Source organism: Chiloscyllium plagiosum, unplaced genomic scaffold, assembly GCF_037043375.1.
Source record: "Chiloscyllium plagiosum isolate Xiang-an unplaced genomic scaffold, Cpla_swu_hap1 HiC_scaffold_20, whole genome shotgun sequence".
Classification (NCBI taxonomy): Eukaryota; Metazoa; Chordata; class Chondrichthyes; order Orectolobiformes; family Hemiscylliidae; genus Chiloscyllium; species Chiloscyllium plagiosum.
Window position 1 is genome coordinate 26,149,166 of NW_028270158.1, and position 20,839 is coordinate 26,170,004.

A 20,839-nucleotide genomic window follows, 5' to 3' on the forward strand; every position below is an offset into this window, starting at 1 on the left:
TCTGGAGACAGGGTTGGAAGTATGATTCTGAACCTATCCCAATGATAAAACTAAACTTTTGTCACACCATTCGTTGTGACTGTGCAGTTCTCACATGTGTTTTAACAATGTGCATCATCCAACTGAGTTACTGAGGGAGCTTTTGCTATGTTACACTAGTATGTGATAATATGCATTTAGTAAATGGGGGATATTATCCCTCTGCTATATGTAATGAAGTAAAACTCAACATTACTTCAATTCAATTCATCTCCCATCACTGCTGTCATAACACCCATAGTTGAGGAAGCTATTTGATTGATAAAGTAAAACTGCTGCATGAAAACTCTACTTTCTCATATCAAGAAGAAACTATTGTGTGTTTCAAATGAGAGACACTGCTCAGAGATGACTTTGATAACTGCCTGCAGGTTCTTTCACATGATATCTGGTGACATGTTCACCTTGATATGTGCCCCAGGCTATATGTTACTTTGTATTTATCATATGTTTATCATACAGATGACAAAAGCAAGTTTTGTAGACTGTCCTTTTCTTCCATCACTGAAACTGGGGCAAGGTCAACAAGGTCCATCCATCCATCAATTTGGACGCCGCCTTTTCAATAAACAATATATAATAGAAGAATTTGGGTAATCACCAAACACCCAGAATATCATCCATAGATAAGATAGCATGCATAAAGGCAAAGGTCTTTTTTTTGAAAAATCAAGACTTCTTTATAACAAGGCTTTGATAAAAACATAATAATTCACAAATCTCCAAGATGAACCCAACTACCAAGAAGGTTGCATTTGTTTTGGTTATATTTTTCCTGATCCATTTTAGGTTCCCTGACTCTTACAGAGTCTGTTTATACTGACCAGATGAAATAATTCTCCTGTTCAGTATTAGAACAGAATTATTTAAAAGGGGGAAGCATCATTGCATTAATCAATTTCTGTTCACTGTTCAGGATCTGGTTATATAATAAAACACTGTATAGCACATCCCGTCATCTGAAGCAGAACACACCATAAGTAGATGGCATGTCATTAAAGTGTTTTATTGATTAAAATGTTCCTATTATTCACAAGGACCGTCCTAACCCGTCTGGAGGTATAATAGCTTCAAGAGAAAAAATGAGATTCAGAATGATCTATTTGCGTACTATTTCAGATATCTGAAGCTTGTTGGTCCAAATCCCATTCTAAAGTTCGAAGCGCAAAAGTTAGGATAAAATTCCCAGTGTGTACTGAAGGTGTCCTGCACTGCTGCTGGCGGTGTCCACCTTGTCAGGAAGATGTGAAAGACCTCATTACTCTACGTCAAAGAAGAACAGATCAATATTTATCAAGATCAGAAGTTGCCTGACACAGATTATAGTCCAATAGGTTTATTTGAACTCATAATGTTTTGAAGCGCTGTCCCTTCGTTAGGTGAAGGGGCAGAAAGCTTTTGATTTCAAGTAAATTTGTTAGACTATAACCTGGTGTCGGGTGACTTCTGATCTTGTCCACCCCAGTCCAACGCCGGCACCTCCACAATGTTTATCAGCGACACGAAAACCAATGGATGGATATTTGGCTCATCAATATTGTGCAAGCTTACTATGAATACATTTTTTGTAATTTTTCATACAGAGTGATAATAGTTAGTACTTATTTAGCCGTAAAGCGATGCAAGGCGTCCTGAAGTCGCGAAATATGCCCTATAGCACAAGTGTTTATTGTCTGTGTTAACAGAGTTTCAATGCAATCTACGGCCTTCCCACATACCGAATTTTACAAATGGAATCACGTGAAGAGCCTTACATTGGATTTATGTCAATAGGGTTCAATGTCAGTTTCTCCAGCTGTTAGTCTTAATCATGTTTACTAGCATTGATAATTTGCAAAATACATCACTCTACCATAATAAGTTATAATCCTCCTCCTTTCAACGTGTGTTGGCATTGCAAATTCAAACAATTCACGCCCATGAAAGAGGAGCAAGAGGCGGGACCACCGGTATAGGGACTGAAAGTGACATCATAAGAAAATATCATCTAACTAACTGAATTTTAAATGCATTTTGTTAACAATATGTTCGTCGTACTTGCGAGTGAACCAAGCATGGAGTTTGAACTTTGGGAGAAAATAAATTTACGAACCTAGCAATGGAATTTGTGTGGAATTGACATAAAAGCCAAGACACGTCAAAACTCTGCTTACATTTTCAATCTGCCTTTGTATGTGTTTGTATGTGTGTGCATGGAAACAGATAAAAATGTGCCTGTAAATGTACTCACTAGTACATGTTATGGGTGCAGTAAGTGGCAGGCAGTGTGATTCAGTCTGAGGAGTGTGTAAAGCAATGCTCAGAATGCAAAGCAGCGGGCGGCGGTCTGTCCGTTATGAAAACAGCCTGCTGTCAATCTGTGCTGAATAGTAACTAACAGGATCCAAGCTGCGCTCTCTTTTAATTTAAGAGCGTAATAGGCTTAGAAAATAAACCGAGGATTTGAATAAATCAATCTAATGTTCCACCTATCGACCCAGACGCCCTTTTGCACCCAGTTAATATTGCGGTCGTATACTCCCGACCTTATTTTTTTTCAAACGTTTTGAATTATTAATTCAGAGGTTACCTTATCCACCACTTGGTCTAAACCGAGTGATCCTTGGAGCCGAGTGTGCCGCGGTGCAGGCCAGTTTATTGCGGGCAGAGGGGTTACTCGAATTGGGAAGAAATGTAATCTCACAGGCGGGTCTGTGATATGATTGGGATGACATTACGTGTTGTTTGTTTCCTTACAACCATTTATGGAGTGATATGAACAAGCTGATCACTTGATTTAGCCTCACCTTTTTTTTCAGCAACGTACTGGACATCATCCTTTCAATCTCGCCTTCTGTTCCATTCCCAGTTTTCCACTGCAAAAAAATTAAGGGCTTGATCACGATGTTAGATACATCCTTCTTAATATCAAGATAGGCAAAAACGCACCGCGGACGCAGGAGTTTACATCTCTCGGCCAGGTTCGACACGTTTCAAGCAGAAACGGCCCAAGTCTTCAGTCAGTTTTGATTGAAGTCAATCACTGCCCAGTTTAATCATCTGTGGAATCTCCGACTGACGCAGCGCCGGAGCGCAGCGAGAAGCTGCAACCACTCAGGCCGAATCCGGCCCCTGGATTTCTGTACGGACCTTTCTGAGAAATGGTGTGAGGCGCTAAAAGCTCCGAAGTGAAACACTGACATCTTCCTCCGGGTAAGTGCCAGACTGCAAAAAGAAATAAAAAGGTGGAAATTGGGGTTAAAGCCAGGGAGGTGAGTGGATGGGTGGGGAAGAGAGGGAAATATATAGATCTCATCTCCAATTTCGGCCATTGTAAGGTAGCAATGCACCCATATCTAAAACGGGTGCAGCCTGAAATTGTCTGGGGTGGGGAGGTAAATGTTGGACATTTCAGCACGATAATTATGGACAGCTCCCTTTCTGCTGAACGCGGTGCACTTTCTCGCTCAATGATTTCAGGAGGAGCGACGTTGGTGTTTTTAGACAGATTTGCGCTGCCATCATTTGGCCGGTCAGTTAGCTATAATCTTAAAGCACACGCCTCTCAACTTTCTGTGCCCATGCCGAAGGGAATTGGCGGGAAAGTGAAACTGATCCGATCTGAACTGACAGCTCATTCTGTTTGTGCTGAGAACTTCTTTGCTTCTGTTTTTTTGTTATGCTGCCCCACCCCAGCCCTTCCCCCCCGAATCCCGCCGTGCCCCGAGGCCTCCTTGTCTGTTTGGTCCCATTACCCTATCGCCAAGTCTGCACTGTGATATATCAGTTACTTTCATGATAATGAATAGGAGCCTCTGCAGTGCTGGGGCAGACTCGCGTTCGCTGCCACATGTTGCTGTCCCTTTCAGCACCAGTATAGCCGGATGGTGCCGATAACACTTGGTGTGAAGACTTGCTAATAGTCTCGAAAGAAGGCAAAAGAGGCGGGGCGGCGGCGGCGTCAGGTATGTTGAGACCAAGGCATAGATGAGATGCATTGATAGTTCATAATGACATAGCATGATGTGGAGTGCGCTTGTATTATTATTCGACCAGCACTGTGTAGGAGGGACGAAGATAAGGATATGATCATCTCTTATTCAGGGCTGGTAAACTGAATCCTAAATCATTGTCCACGACTTATTGCTTCAGATGGACTTTAGGACCCTAGTGTCCCATGTCCCATGAAGCAGCCGTGGAGTACGACGTGTATCTTGGACGATAAACGGGATAAGCTGCCAACTGTGTTCGTCAGTGGAACACCAGGAAGCAGCAGGGGCGTCTCCTAGTTACTGATTTATGAGCAAGGCAGTAATTATGCCCAGCAAAATGTAACGTGTGACGATCACGAGAGCACAGTGTGCAACTACCGCCTCCTTGTCCATGGGAAGTGTGTGTCTGGCAAGCGTGGAACATTTGCTGCCACTCACGCCCAAAGCAATAAATGCAACATTCGGGCCCTCTACAGTAAATTGCAGAACACAGAAAATAGCACACCCCACCAATCAAGTATTTTCACTGAAGCCAGCGAAAAATAAAGCCATTGTTAACAATCTGGACACGACTCTCAACCGGGTCGAATCAGATTTCATTGAAGACTAGTGATTTCAGTGGTCATATAGATTCCATTCAGGAGATCAGCTTCCCTCCCCCTCCCTCCCCCGCTTTCTAAACCTCTCTACCTCCCGTTTCCCTTTTGTCTCCTCCGCTTTCTAATTGATCTCTTTCTCAGATTCTCACCTCTCAGTTAACAGTTCTCAATTAGCTAGCACAAATAAAATGAACCAGTGTTCTCAGTCCAAACCCAGTCTACCATGACTTTGTTGAGAAAGCAGGTGGCATTTAAGACCTTGTTCCAACGGCCTGTATGTTGCTTCTTTGTCCTGTTACACTTTTCTGGAAAAGATAGAAAGGAGGCGGGGTTTTGAAGATAGAGTTCTGATAAATTATGGGCTAGCTGACGTGTGCACACTAGCTAATGGAAATAACGCGTTGACACCCAGCTCTGAATGAAAGTAATTTACTGCAGCGCATTGGTATGAATTGCTGGGACTGGGCAGGTTATAATTGCAGAGAGAAAAGAATAGAATGTGCTGAATGGCACAGACTGACTGTGCAGGCCCATTGCGAAGGCCATTCGGTGAGCACATTGGAAACGCCCACACTGACTCTCACTTTGACACTTTGGGTTTTTCATATTATTTTAAATATTTAAACATTCGCGACTCAGTGTAAATTAGATCATTTCGATGTCAATTGAAATGTTTCAGCCTTGTTGCTACCGTCTCTGAGCAGTGGCCATTAAGGCAGGGAGATTGAACGAGCTATAATTAAAGTCCGAGTTAGTGCCTGTGGTTGAAAGGAGGGGGTTATGAAGTTTGAAAGATTATCTTAAATCTTGGATTGATGAGAAGGTGCAGGTGAATTTGAAGTTTTCCTTTGTAAACATAGCAAGCCCCAATAAAGGGAAGTTTCTCACTTTGTTGTCAACTTGTGCCGGGAGGTTTCTGTCCCTGCTTTATTTCACGAATCCAAAGGAACGTCAGTGTGGCATGCTGGTAGCTGTCCTAGTAGCTGCTCACAGCGCTATTGAGTTGTACACACACTAACATTGTTCGAAATTTAGATTATCACCAACTCTTCGCCAGGAAAGGCAAGTCTGTTGATTTTCAGCCTTTTGTTCGCCTAGACCAGCTTGTTAATATCTAATGCTAGCTTGTGCTCTCAAATTTATCCTGTCGATTGAGTCAGCTGTTTTGTATGCATGGTATCTGAGCAAAGACTGGTGGTGAGAGAGGGAAGGAGAGAGAGAGAGAGAGAGCGTGCGGTGGATACAGAAGAGGCGAGCTCCAGTATCCTGATAAAACTGAGGAGGAGGAGGTTTCCAGTCGGAGAGATTGGACAGAAAGACAAGCAAAGCCTCCGCGGAGCGAGAAAACAAAAAGATGCGAGAGGGGTCTGTGGTGACCGGTGCTACAAGCAAGACTGGCCGGACACAAGAGCAGAACTACTGCTGAGCCGATCGGTAGAATCTGAAAGCGGTTCCCCACTGTGAGCATTCGCCATGCGTCTTTCTGTGCGAGGCCCAGTGCTCTGGACACTAGGGGGGACTTGGAGCTCAGGGGATTGCTGAGCACTTCGACTCGATCCTGACAGTGCTGGCTGCCGGTTAAGAGAGGGCTGTAAGACCAGAGACTTCATCATGACAGCGTGAAGAAACCCTTCCCAAAAACAGGGATTGAAAAGAAGCACAGAGAGAGAGAGAAAGCAGAACAAATCCGGAGACTGCAAAGACCAACACGATAGTGGCTAACCCCGAACCCTGAGCACCTTTGCTTCAGGAGAACAAGTCAGCCCGCGGAGACACGGAGAAAGCGGATGTGTGGAAGAGGTGTCCGTGTCTAGGGAGAGAGCCTCTGCAGAGTCGAATCTCTGTGACTGCCAGCCCGTGCAATCCTTCAAGCAGTCTCCTCGCTCGCTCTCGCCTTCCTGAGAAGGCAAGCTGAAATGTGAAAAGGTGGCAATTCTCTGCTTCGCAAGCGTTTGGATAATGCGCGAAAATCGATGCAGTACACTAAACGAATTTCAATAATTCTTGCGCGAAACTTGGTGCTGAGGATCCGAGAAGCAGAGGAAGAAAACGCGATTGGGATCAGCGGTGAGAACTGGAAAACTCCCAAACCAGGTAGTGTGTCGATCTTTATCTCTCGATCCCTTGCCCCGGCCTAAATAGGCTAGACAACTCCAGGATGAAGAACCAGCTGTATTGGAGCAGTTCCGATTGGAGGGATGGACAGTGCTTAGTCTGTAAATCTAAAGTAAGATGTTGAGTAGTGAGTGGGAGGTTTGTCTATCAAATTGAAAGTCGCGGAGTGCAGTGCTCGAGGCAATAGAATGAAACTCAAGCAGAGGAAGAAACTATCGGTCAGAATTGGTGAGGAAAGATTGCCTTATTGACACGTGTCCCGTGTCGAGGCCACTTGTCTGAGGGCCCGGTCACAGCACCGGTGCTGTTAGGTACCCAGCATCTGATCACCCCATTGTCTCCCATCACAGATAATTGCTGCTTCAGTGAAAATCGCTTAAAACGACACACCAAACTCTAACCTATAGAAAGCCAGGACTAACCAGCTCTCTGACAGTTCCGTAATACTTGGGTAGTTTCACAAGTCTTTCTGTAAACATTCAACTTTAAGGAAATCATACACGAGTGGAACGTGTAAATCATGCTGTTTGTAAGGAAACGTTTCCACTAGCAGGACATAGAACAAAAGTCGAAGGCAATTGGCAAAATAGCCAGAGGGTGACTTTTTGTTAAACCAGCCAGTTATGATCTGGAATGTTCTCCTTGGAAATATTCAGGAAGCACACTATAATAACGTTTAAAAGGAAGTTGGAGAGGAGAAAGAGACTCATTGACTGGCTCTTTCAAAGAGCTAGCTCACGGACGATGGGCCGAATGGTCTCCTGTGCTGTGTCACTCCAGTAATTCTCTCTTCAGTGTGCGTTTTGACAGTGTGTTATGGTGGTCTTTGTGTTTTACCAGGTTATTCAGGAATCTCTGTGGTCCCCATTCCTAGAGGCTCATGGCTACGTTTGTGATCTTTAATTGAAACCAAACCGAAGCATTTTACTATCACGATACGTGGTGTCTTAATTTTTTTTTACAAAAAGCAGTTCATTGAAATGGTGAATAGCATGCAATAGATTTAATATTCAGGTCACAGGAATCCAGTTAATTCCGTTATTCATCTCGATACCATTGCCAAAAAGATTTTTTTTTGGTTGTTGATTAGAATCTGATCATTGCCTCGCTTTCTATGAAGAACGGGCACCTCCCCAATCCCCCCTGTTGGCTTATAGTGAAGACACTGACACAAACATCTTCTTAAAATCTCGCTCTACATAAGTGGGAATCAGCATTAAGCTACCTACCGCTTTGTCTATTGCTCAAACTGCAAGGCGGATGGTGATGGATTCTTAAATGTTTCAATATTACTAGCAACGAGAGCATACACGGGAATGCGTGTGTATGTTGTGAATCAGCACAGGATCAATTGGATCGACGCCCACACAAATTCTGACAAATTGAGATCGGGCTGTCTTGGAATTTTCACGATTTTACCCATTAAGTAGCTGGTGTGTTTGTGGCTGGGATTGTCTCAGTGTTATATTTGAGCGCATGTGTTGCATTCAGGGTTCATAAAGAGACGGAGAGGGCTCGATCTGGGTATGGGAATGTTACAGTTGCTGCATGTGGAGATGCTCAAGTGTTGAGTTGTTGCCCAGAATATTGAAAACAGTTGAACAAATCCAACCGACTGACCCACCTTTTTGTATGGAGTTGCTTCATCAAAAGCAGCTCCGACAGGCAGGATTTTGGAGCTGGGCCAGAGCTGAGGTGCACTGTCGGTCTGTTGCAGGCCAATGTTTGTCCAATCCTAACGCCTGTGCCACGCCCGGTGGGACATGAGCTCACGCTGTGATCAAGGCACAAACTAAAGCGCTTCTGCGTGTCCGCAATTGTGAACCTTGACTGAATAGGGATAAAATTATGTCCAAACCTAGGGTGCGTTTTCACAGAAGCTCCCAGGGAGAGACGGCTAGGCACCTGACAAAGCCTCTGGTAGGTACCCTGTTGTATGCAACAGGTTGAGAAGATCTAAAGCTGCTTAGAACTCAAGACGTTAGCCGGGGTGTCTGAAGGAAGCGGACCTCTCCATTTCAAGTATATCGGCACTACGATGGAGTCCACCAACATTTAAGGTGAGGATCTCCTTATGGCTTATTTGGTGAACGCACTCATAGGTACACAATGAAGAAGGCTGTACTGAATGTTGTCATCGATAAAATAGATGCTCGGAGATTGATTGCGATTATTAGACTACTGGGTCATGAGGTCTCTCATCATAGTTCATTAACTGAGCGGTTTCTCTGTTAAATGTCAGTTTAACTCCCTCCTGAAATGTTGAAGCGGTTGATTCAACTTTGATTAAATATCTGTTTTCCTAGAAACTATATTCTAAAGACATCTTAAACGGTCTCAGCCCACTCTCTAGGATCAAGGCATCCTCAAATAAAGCCGATAGTGGCTTGGTTTTGAGAAACAGAGACAAGGGTCAAGACCCACAAAGTACAAGACTGGCGACTCTGAGGAGAGGGGCCATGAGCCTCATCTTGGTCTTCAGGAAAATGTTTCAAGATATGTTTGAACTCAATCGTCCTTCAATTGCACTAATGTGGTTGTAAAAGTGGCAACCTTTAACTTTCCCAGTCAAGTTAATCAATAACATGAATGTCGATCATTTATAACTGCTGTAAGTTAAAGATTTTTTTGCGGAGACTTTCTTTTTGTATTCAGATATTTCTGAATGAAACTTTAAGGTGTTTAATTTCAATGAAATGAGAGGTTCTTCCTGTGCACTGTCGAGACTGCCTGTATTCCCTAATGTCTGATCAAACTGTATTTCTGAAGGTTGAATCCTACACAACAGTGCTGCTGATTATAAAGATTGTACCTCCAGCTGCGCGTAGTGTTTAGACACTTGCAGATCGTCAGAAAGCTGGCTTGAGCAGTAACTAATTCAACGGACCCTCTTCCCTCATTAGCAGCTGCTCCCAACCATTTTACCCTTAATTTAAATGAAGGAGGTGGGACTCAGTTATGTGGAGATACTGGGGAAGCTGGAGTTGTTTTCTTTTACAGTAGTAAAGTTCAGAGGAGTTTTGATAGTCGTGCCCAGGATTATCAAGAATTTTAAAATACTTTATGTTGGGAGAAACTGCTTAAATTTGCACTAGGATAGAGATTATGAAAGGAAACGGTGTGGGTGGGGCACTTTGAGCATGTCTTACACTGCTAGTGTTCTGATTCGAAATGCACAGCATGAAAGGAAAGGATGAAGGTCTCATAGAAAAGTATAAAGGTAGAAATGCAGGGCTATGTGCAAAGAACTGGGGCTGGAGTGTAATTAGATAATAGCCCTTTCACACAGTACGATGGGCAGAATGGTCTCTTTCTATGCTGTGTGATTTTATGATCGACTCACTCTCCCAGTTGACTATGAAATAATTTGTTGGAGTGTTTTAAGAATTCCCCAGCATTCTATCTCCTACTTTTACTGAAAAATAAAAAATGACTTGCAAAGTTGTTACAGCCGATCCACACAGGCGATGTACTTTTGCGAGTGTCTATACTCTTTAACTCCAGCCGGTTTCAATCTGTTTCACATTTGTTGCTCTAAGATCTGTTGCTCTAAAGGGCTTATGCCCGAAACGTCGATTCTCCTGTTCCTGACCTGCTGTGCTTTACCAGCAACACATTTTCCGCTCTAAAATCGAGCCAACCAGGGACAGTTTAGGCCTACTGGCCGTCTGGGCATTCCAACCTGTTCCCAGTAAACCTTTATTCACGGGCCTGTCAGGCGGAAGTGCGGCATAAGAAAGGCAATACGGGGACGCGCTAGATTTGGTCCCAGTATGGATAAGAAATGCAGGAACTGCTGAAACTAAGCATTCCAACGTTACCGAAAAGGAAAAGGACATTGATGTTTGTGTAAATCGACGTTTCCAGCATAAGCCCTTTATCAGGAAGGTTCCTGATGAAGAGCTTATGCTCGAAACGTGGATCGTTTTGCTCCTCGGATGCTGCCTGACCGGCTGTGCTTTTCCAGCACCACCTCTTCCAATCTGGTCTCCAGCATCTGCAGTCCTCGCTTTCACCTACAAACTTGATGTGTACGCAGTGGTTGTCAATTTTGCCTTCAAAGTAGTCATTTGATCTCGGTGGCAATTGATTATATAAGAAGCGATTTGGAGAGCGTCAGTGAGAATCATGATAAGCTTATATTCAGGTTATATATTTGCCTTCGGTAATTCCAGTTAAATGGATTATCTCGAGGCCAGGAGTGAATGAAGACATGGTCCTTTCAAACTAATGCATTTGGAATCACTAGTTATTGTTCCGTAAAACACAAGTTGGAAGAAAGAATATATGCAATCAGGGAGATTTTAGCTATATTGTAAACTCCCGGAGTTCCTTCCACATGCGCACAGGCTTTGGTTGTGGTCTAAGTGTGGGCTTAATGTAGCACCTCCCCACTCAGAAAGCTGAACATTAATAAATCAAGACAATAAGTCAAAGTTTTTCATCTTGCACTCATTAGAATTAGGATGCAAGAAATAGACTTGAACAAAGGGACGCCATTTTACAAGGAATGAGAAAAGGGTGTTGATTGACTGGACCATATTACCATGGAGATGCGGCAAGAACAATTAACTGTCAGTTTGGATTCGGTCCAAGCAGGTAGATTCTGATTGATCAAATCTGTTTCTCTGGTCCTGGTTCTGATAGTGCAAAGTCAAAAGCTTAGTCGTCTGGTCTTCCCTTCGACAATGTTTAAGTTCTGCATTACTTGGCAATTATTTAGGCATCTCACAAAGTCAAGGTAGAAATTTCACTCTGGAGACTTAAGTGGCCGATCCTGCATAACGCAACCGCGCAGTTTCGAAGCATTTCTTGCACCAATGGAGCTACCCAAACTAACTGCAATTGAAGAGAACGTTTTTAAAGATGCCATAAAGTCGTCAAATGCAGACCATCCTTGTTTTAAGATACCTTTTTTTCGCGAAAGTTTGGCATTTCTTTGAGCATCATAGTCAGTACTTTCTTCCCTGTTGTTCCCAAGGTTTGGTATCTCTGCCCATGGCTTTGATAGAGTTACCGTTCTTGATGCTACAAATAGAGATGATTGCTCTCTAACCACATTCCTGGCCAAGAACTTCTGCCTCTGCTGCCACCACTTTGGCTGTTGCTTGCACCCACTGCAGCAGGACTTTATTATACAGCCAAAACATCTGGATATGGCAACGTTTCACACTCTGCAGAGTCAATCCAGTTTCACTCTTAGAGTAGGTGAAAGGCAGTTGGTGCGACCATTATGGAGGACTTACGGCCAATCATTTTGCTTCTGATATTAAAACGTAGAATCTGATTTGTTGTACTGAAGTCAACAATTAATGTTTCGGTTATTTGGCAATCTCCTAACTCAGTCTGATTGTTGATTTGATTTAGAAGCAAACGTTACCTATTTTAAAGTAAGCCTTTTTAGATGAAGTCCCGGTAGATGGCAATTGCCTATGGTATAATCAATGGACTGTTAATCCAGAGACCAAGGTAATGTTCTGGGGACTTGGGTTCGAATCTCGCCAGGCAGATGGTGGGATTTGAATTCAATTTTAAAAAGTTCAGGAATTAAGAACCTGATGATGACCATGACTCCATTGTCGATCGTCAAGAAAAACCAATCTGGTTCACTAATGACCTTTAGGGAAGAAAATCTGCCATCCTTACCCTAGATATGACTCCAGATCCACAGCAATATGGTTGACTCTTAACTGCCCTCTGGGCAATTAGCTAATGACGCCCTCATCCCGAATAAAGAAAGAAAATCCGTGTTTTCACACCACTCTCATCCCTATTCAACAGCTACCAATTCTCCGTCTTTATTTTTGTCAGAATAACATTTAAGATAGTTTAGGATATTAACGTTAAGAGTCACTGTGTCCTCTAGTGTCCACTGTCAACCGACATCAGACTTGATAAATTTCCTTTGGAACATTTCCCAGGAGACTTGTTCATAATGAGTCAAGACGGACACACGATAGTTGTAAAAAGTTGATAGTGTTTCACTGGCATTGGCGGGGTGGGAGGCAGCTAAGGGTGAAATCTCATTGGGGTCAGTGCTAAATCTCGTCTGTGAAACTGAGTAGTCAATTGCGTCCATTGGGTAAATGTTCGGTAGAACAACGGGTTACTTTTCCAAGCTTCTAACCGTCCTAACAGTAAGGATGAAGCTGGGAGAGCTTTTTCATACTTTCGGTATGTTCTATATTGCAACGGATATTAAGATATACAGGGAAAAAAAGTACAAGCTCGAGTTCATATAGTGCCATTTGTAAACCCCAGGACGTTCCAAAACAATTTACGCACAATAAGTACCTTTGGAATATAGTTAGAACCATAGAAATGTACAGCATTAAAAAAAAGCCTCTCCGCCTATCATGTCCTAGCGCTGGCTGAATGTTGTTGGAATGTAAGAATCTGCATTCTATTTGGACACAAAATCCACAAATAAAATTGTGCTAATGAACAGATTACCTGTTCTGTTGATAGTGGTGGAGGAGTAAATATGAGACAGGACACTCGGATGATTTCCTATCACTTCTTCCAAATAGCGCCTCGGGATATTTTACTCCCACCTGAGTGAACAGGTGAGATGTCAGTTTAACCTGGCATCCAAAATAAGAAACCTACAATAATATAGTCATGCCCTTAGTGCTGTGCTGGGGTGTCCGCCTGAAATATGTGTCCAGGTTTTTGACTGGAATTCAAACCCACATATTTATTCCTTAGAGCAGAGAGTGCTGAGTCGTCTGTCACACTGTACCATATTAATACAAAAAAGGCAGATGAACTTTAGGAGCAGTAATGATTTATGTAGATGGAAACAGGAGGTTACAGAGATCTAGACAACGCAAAGTGAGTATGGCAGATACAATTGAATCTGTGGCAATGTTCATCCACTTGGATCTAATAGAGGCAAATGTTCTTCATAGCAAGAAACTTCAAAGAATGATAGAAATAATCAGTTTCCTATTATGGGAGAATGAAGAATTCTTAAAATGAGTAGTCTATTCATCAGGAAATGCTGTTTCATCCAAAGGGTGATGGAAATGTGGAAGACCTCATTCCGCAAAAAAAAACTTGGTGCTTGGAAGACAAATGAAACTGTTAAAACTGAAATTGATAATTGTTTAAAACGTAGGGGGTAATAAAGAAATCAGAATTAAGATAGTAAAGTTGAATTGAGATATAGGTAAAACAGTTTCTACTCAAATTGAATGATGAAACATGATGGAGGGGCTGAACAGCCGTCTAATTTTGCTGTGTTTACATGTTTTTAGAATTGCAGAATTTATAACATAAAGATGGTTTTCTTTATTTAAAGAGACCTCCCGCAATGATAAGGCTCTCAAAACAGGATAGAGATGGAGTTAATATATTTACATGTAATGTTTGAGGACAAAGACTTCGCCAGTATTTAGTTAAATCCTTAATATTGTTGGCAACATTGAATGTTTCGTGTGGGTGTTGGATTGTGTAAATGTATTCCAATCTATTAAGGTTACATAATTTGGAGATGTAATGGGGTGTGCAAAGTTAAAAATCACACAACACCAGGTTATAGTCCAACAGATTTATTTGAAAGCACAAGCTTTCGGAGCGCAGCCCCTTCATCAGGTGGTTGTCAACCACCGGATGAAGGAGCAGCGATCAGAAAGCAAGTGCTTCGAAATGATTACATACGGATTCATTTTGTGAAAAAAAAGCTCAAACTGGACGTTCAGCTAGACTAAAATACAGAGATTTTGTACAGTTGCTCATTGAATGCCCGGCCAGAAATCATTAAAGTTATGGTGAGGTGTCGATGCTATTAGGCACGACATCATCTAGAAACAAGAGATTTTTCTTCCTTGAATAAAAACCACTGTACAATGTTTTAAGATAATTTTGACATTGTGGGTGGCGAAGCAGACACTTCTGTCCACCTTTTCTAAACTCCCTGTTGCACTGAACATCTCTGGTCGAATTATCAGTCAAGTTGAATTTAGCCCGATTGCAGGGCTGCTATTCTAGTCAAGTGGAAGGATCGAAGCCGTTTAACGAAAACCAAATACATTATGGAAATGGAATATTGATTTCGATCTGGGGATTGAGCGACTTTGTTATTTGTATCTCAATGTGTCACGAACAGCTTCAGTTTCTGAGCTATCTCTCTCCATTTTATAAGCGTTTCTTTTCATCTCTCTATTCCTCTCCCTTTTAATCGTTTTCACCTGTGATTTGTGTGTACTTTATTTGCATAATCCAAACACGGATCTTCTTGGCCCATCTTCACTCCACAAGCATTGTTTAGACTCTCCTTTAGTCTAAGATTCAACTGAAAGCTTGGCCTTTACACAAATGACTTGTCCTTTTCTCTCTGCCAGACCTCCAAGTAATCCGTTTTAATGATGCGACCCTGCCACTGACCTGCTTCTTCACTAATCAGTTTTCTTTTGGACTTCCTGAAACCATCAAGGTGGTCCGCTGCGGGAGACCGGCAGCAAGAGCATTGCAAAACTCGTTAGCAGCCTCGAATCCATCCTCGCAAACCATCTGCATCAAAGCGATAAAATCTATATTAAGAAAACTTTCACTTGACAAGATATGAGAAGGTTATTGAGAATGAGCATAACCACCGAAACCGCGACAGTAAAAGAAATTCCTCTCAATTAAGCAAACAAAAAATAATGTTTCAAATAATGAATGGCAAGTACCAGAGGTCAATAGACTTCTTACACCCTACGTGCCCTTTTCCCTAGATTACAACACTAATAGACTTCATGTATTGTTTTGAAGCCTGTTGGGACGTTCTGAATGACGCTATAGAAATTCTATAATCTTTCTGGACATGTAAATGATTGCATTTTTCATTCAGAAGTAATCCCTGAATACAGGGCTCCCTTCCCTCATGAATTCAATCCACCGATAGTATCTGCAGGTAACCGTAACCCGGGTTTTAATGAAAGGAAATGTTCTGAGATTGTTGTGTTTCCCTTTTTAAATGGATGTGTTCATGATCACTCTAGACAAACTCTTCCTTCTAATTCTGGCTTCCACGAGACATTCTAAATATTTTCCTAATCTCTCTACCTGTTGTTTACATACTTACTGGGTCTGCAGTTTCTCTGAGAGCTGCTTTTCACACATAATTCTGCAGCAAGAGGTGTACAGTATGGGTTGCTAGGTAACTGGGTGAGAACCGATGAATCCAGGTTGCAAAGCAAATGCTGTCACACGGCTACGTCCTGCACCTGGCAGCCGTATCTCAAGTCGTTTCCAACGAAATCTTTCCAAAATACTTAGCGATTTTGTCCCTTTTCCCGTTTTACCTTGGAACTTGCAGTAAGTTCCCTGTGCAGGCAATTATGTAACTAATGATTTATTGAAATAAATTCAACCACTTCTGTTCATTGTGCGAACAGGTAGCCTATTTCGTGTGGTGCAACAGAGCGTTGGCAACAGATAGACTTCCTGCTTTTTCAGCTGGCATATAAAGAACTAGTGCAACACTATACTCCAATTACAGAGACGGAGTGCTGATGTGAATAGCTCCTGGATTCCACCCCCTCATTGAATCTGGTAAAGACAAGTTCATATTGACAGTACCCATTGGAAATGTTACCCATTTGTTACTCTTTCAAGTTCTGAGTTTCTGACATCCCTGATGTTATTTTGGATTTACAGCACTGTGTTTATCACTGGCACGGAGCTGGTCCCCAATAACACTTTAACAATCTACAAATGTTTTCAAGTTTCAGTTCAGCTTCTTTTTGCAAAAGAATCTTCAAACTTATTCCTCCATCCATTTCACATCATATTACGATTTTTGATATTAATTTCTTATAAAGCAATCTTCCAAAAATCAATCACACTGTTTTTTGAAGCAAACATAAATTGAATTGCTCTGTTGCAGCAGATTGTAATTGTTCATATTTTCTTACTGACCGGTCTTTTCCTTCTTTTTTGCTTTTTCTTTCTTTGTTAATTTTTTGCATCCTAAACTAGAATTTCAAATTCTACAAATGCATCCTGATGCAAAGGATTGTGCGTCAGGCAAGTCATGTAGGTAGAGGCAGGTTCAAACTGACAGTAATCATTTTCACTGGAATTAGGGCCATTATTTTGCATATAATATTGAATTGTTCACTAAAAGACAAATTGAAGTCATTCTTGTCTAACATCGACAGAAAATGTGTTTGTGTTTTCACCTGAAGTTAATAGATGTGACAACAATAAAAAGGTAAGATTTATCCAAAGTCTATACTGGAACCAAATAGTGGGCATTGTGCTAGAAGAGGAACAATCAAATGATTTCATGTGAACAGAGAAGGATAACAATATTATTTATGTTCTGTCACCATAATTATTCAATATGTACACAGAACATATATTCAGAAAATTCAATGCAGTTCCTGGAGTAAAAATTGAAAACTGGAACACAAAGTTACAATATACTGATGACACTTTCAGATTCAGATGAAGCCCTACAAAGTATCTTGGATCAAGTAAAGTCTGGATGGATTGAGTATGGTCATTAAAAAGACAAAAAAACAGTAGTAGTCAGAAGGACATTTGAATGAATTAGAATGAAGTTTGAAATGGTATTACACTGAAAAAGGAGATAAAATTGTCTATTTTGTCTAAATGATAGCAGGAGATGGCAGATTTTATGCAGAATTTACTGCTGTTTACTGCTTAACATATTTACTGCTTAATATATTTATCACATATATAAGTGATGTATATTAGTGCTTATAAATGTGTTAATTAGGATCACTTAACCCATTGGGGTTTTGATACATCCTATTGAATCCACTATCAAACCTTAACAGGGTATCTCCAAATTCTGCATAAAATCTGCCATCTCCTGTTATCATTTACTTTCAGTAGTTTTCCAAACATTCCATTATACAGAAAAACATTTCCAGGTAGTTCCATTCGATGGCTCAACAGGACAGTTCTCACAGACATTTTAGGGTCACCTGGTCATCTCCAGTCAGAACAGGCAGTTTTGCATTAGGTCTGTTTTCCGTTTACTTTTACACTGCATTTCAATTGCTCATTGTCATGTCCAGTTAACCCTTAGTGATTAACCCTTAATGTTCTGGTTTGAAGATATCATTTTTAATCCTATCACCACATATGCAAAAATATTTTTGAAGATGAAGGTTGTGTTAACAAGAAAACTTTTAAGAAAGCTCATCTAGGGCTACATTCTATCCACTTTTTTTATGTCCCAGAAACCTGGAAAGTAAGTAAGGATCTGTGGAAGAAAATAGAAGTTTTTACAATGTGGATACTAAAGCATTCATTAAAAATTTTATACACAGACCAAAAGAGATATGAATAGGTATGTGAAATTACAAGAACATACAGAAGAAAAAAGAATATTTTGGCCATTTTGTCAAGCTGAAAAGCTTAGGAGAGCTCTTCTAGGGGACAAAGTCAAGGCCAGCAGAAAGAGGAGCCAACCTAAGTGTAGTTGAATGACAGATATCAGCATGGTTGTAGGCAAGCTACAGTGATAAGTGAAGACGACGAATGTGGCATATTGTGCTGGCAGATTCCCTAGCAGGAGTAGCTACAAGCAGCAGCAGTATGTTGGACAACTGTGGAATTGCTTCTTAGATGAAAACTGTCGCTCAGTTAGTAGTTGATTAACCATGGAAGGAGAAGGTTACAGGTTCAAATCCTGCTTCAGCGATTCTGCAAATAATCTAGACTGACATCTCTTTCAATGCTGCCTTTTGAATTAAAATAAGGCTCCATTTTTCCTCTCCATTGGGTATAATTAATCACATCAGATTTTATTTTTGCAAAGTTCTGCCAATATTTATCCCTTAACCAACATCGCTAAAATCTTTCAGTCACTGTTTATTGGTTCTTGCTTTGTGCAAATTGGTTACTGTGTTTCCTACACTACAACAGTGATTATGGTTCCAAGATGCTTGATTAAGGATAAAGCACTGTTGCAAGTTCAGACAGCATGCAGGACAATATATAAATGTATGTTCTTTCTTTCCTAATGTCTATACACAATGGGTCAATGATTTTATGGTTTTTAAAGGGGTATATGTTTGTGGTTACTAAATGGCATCCAAAGAGTTTGATTGGCTAATATTTAGCTTTGTAAAATAGAAAAAAATAATAACCTTATGTTCATCCATAGCATCTTTCAGGATTTCTGGATGTCCCTAAGTGCTTTACAGCAAATGAAGTACTTTTGAAGTGTAGTTGGGGTTGTATCCAGAGAGATCAGACATGATTAAATGCAAATTGAATCCGCCTTTAATCTCCATTAGCCTCACAAGCATCACATACTATACGAGGGTGAGTTTTTTTTAACCTGTCACATCAGTCAAAGGAAACCTTTTTTTGAACGAGGTTGCCAGTCTGTTTCGGTTTTGATTCCTGGGCGAGTTACCACTAAAAACCTGGTCAAGGTAATTAATTCAAAGCTATGTTTATGTAGGACTCTTCTAGTCAGCAGATAGTAGACACACTCAATTTATTAGTCAGAGTGGGATTTGTTTTATGTTCACACCAGTTGCAATGACATAAAGCATCTCTGAATGCCAAATAGCGCCAGTTTCTTTCTCTTGCCCTTTCCTGAAGAAGGGCATGTGCCCGAAACGTCGAATCTTCTGTTCCCTAGATGCTGCCTGACCTGCTGTGCTGTTCCAGCAATAAAGTTTCAGCTTTCTCTTGCTTAGTCTTGCACTGCCTACTGAAAGATATTTTATTGCTGATTTCAAATTAAAGTTTTGCTACAATTCCTGCAGTGATTGTGAGTTTAAATAAACATTGAACTGGATGTAGGTTTGCTCGCTGAGCTAAAAGGTTCGGTTTCAGACGTTTCATCACCATACTAAGTAATATCATAAGTGAGCCTCCAGATGAAGCACTGGTGGCATGGCCTGCTTTTTAATTTGTATGTTTAGGTTTCAGCGAGTTTTGAAAAGATTTGTAGCTCAGGTTGAGGTTCTGGATGTAGATTTGCTTGCTGAGCTGGAATGTTCATTTCCAGATGTTTTGTCACCCTACTAGGTAACATCTTCAGTGGGCCTCAGGCGAAGCACTGCTGATAATTCCTGCTTTCTATTTATATGTTTGGGTTTCTTTGGGTTGGTGATGTCATTTCCTGTGGTGATGTCGTTTCCTGTTCTTTTTCTCAGCGGCTGGTAAATAGGATCCAAGTGTTTGTTAATAGAATTCCAGTTGGAATACCATGCTTGTAGGAATTCTCGCACGTGTCTTTGTTTGGCTTGTCCTAGGATGGATGTGTTGTCCCAGTCGAAGTGGTGTCCTTCCTCATTTGTATGTAAAGATATTAGTGAGAGTGGGTCTTTTTTTTGTGATTAGTTGATGTTCACGTAGCCTGGTGGCTAGTTTTCTGCCTGTTTGTCGAATGTAGTGTTTATTACAGTTTTTGCAAGGTATTTTGCAAATGACATTAGTTTTGCTTGTTGTCTGTATATGGTCTTTCAAGTTCATTAGCTGCTGTTTTAGTGCGTTGGTGGGTGTGTGGTCTACCATGATGCCAAGAGGTCTGAGTAGTCTGGCAGTCATTTCCGAGATGTCTTTGCTGTGGGGGAGAGTGGCTAGGGTTTCTGGACGTGTTTTGTCTGCTTGTTTGGGTTTGTTGCTGAGAAATTGGCAGACTGTGTTCATTGTGTACCTGTTCTTTTTGAATACATTGTGTAGCTGATTTTCCTCTGCTTTTTGTAGTTTCTCTGTGCTGCAGTCTCTGTGCATACAAACAAACAGGTCTGCCAACCATCCGACCCAAATTTTGGGTCCGCTACATGGATGACACCTTATGTCATCACTAAGCAAAACAAATTAGACAAAACCTTCAAGACCATCAATAATACCCTTACTGGTTTAAAATTCACTAAAGAGGAGGAAAGCAACAACAAATGTTGCAGTAGAACGAACAACCAATGGGGAAATTCAAACCAGCGTCTATAGGAAAACAACACATATGGACCAAATACTGAACTACAGAAACAATCATCCCAACATCCACAAATGAAGCTGCAATAGAACATCGTTTCAATGAGCTACCACACACTACAGCACAGAGGAACTACGGAGAGCAGAGGAAAATCACCTATACAGTGTATTCAAAAAGAACAGGTACCCAATGAAACA

The 20,839-nt window shown here is 41.3% G+C and overlaps 2 protein-coding genes across 5 annotated transcripts in view; both read left to right on the forward strand.

Moving 5' to 3' along the window:
- The first annotated feature begins 3,183 nt into the window (after positions 1–3,183).
- LOC122560762 (protein ELFN1-like) overlaps positions 3,184–20,839 on the forward strand; it is a 401,229-nt gene continuing 383,573 nt past the window's right edge. Inside the window, exon 1 of one of the 4 annotated variants that reach the window (XM_043711824.2) lies at positions 3,184–3,231. The gene's annotated coding sequence lies outside the window, so the exon portion shown is untranslated. Of the gene's footprint in view, positions 3,232–6,651; positions 6,704–20,839 lie in introns of those variants that run through there. The other 3 variants (XM_043711821.2, XM_087997728.1, XM_087997729.1) reach the window with 3 other exon arrangements.
- Positions 3,184–20,839, forward strand: part of elfn1a (extracellular leucine-rich repeat and fibronectin type III domain containing 1a) — a 341,512-nt gene continuing 323,856 nt past the window's right edge. The window contains exon 1 of the mRNA XM_043711825.2: positions 3,184–3,231. The gene's annotated coding sequence lies outside the window, so the exon portion shown is untranslated. The remainder of the gene's footprint in view (positions 3,232–20,839) is intronic.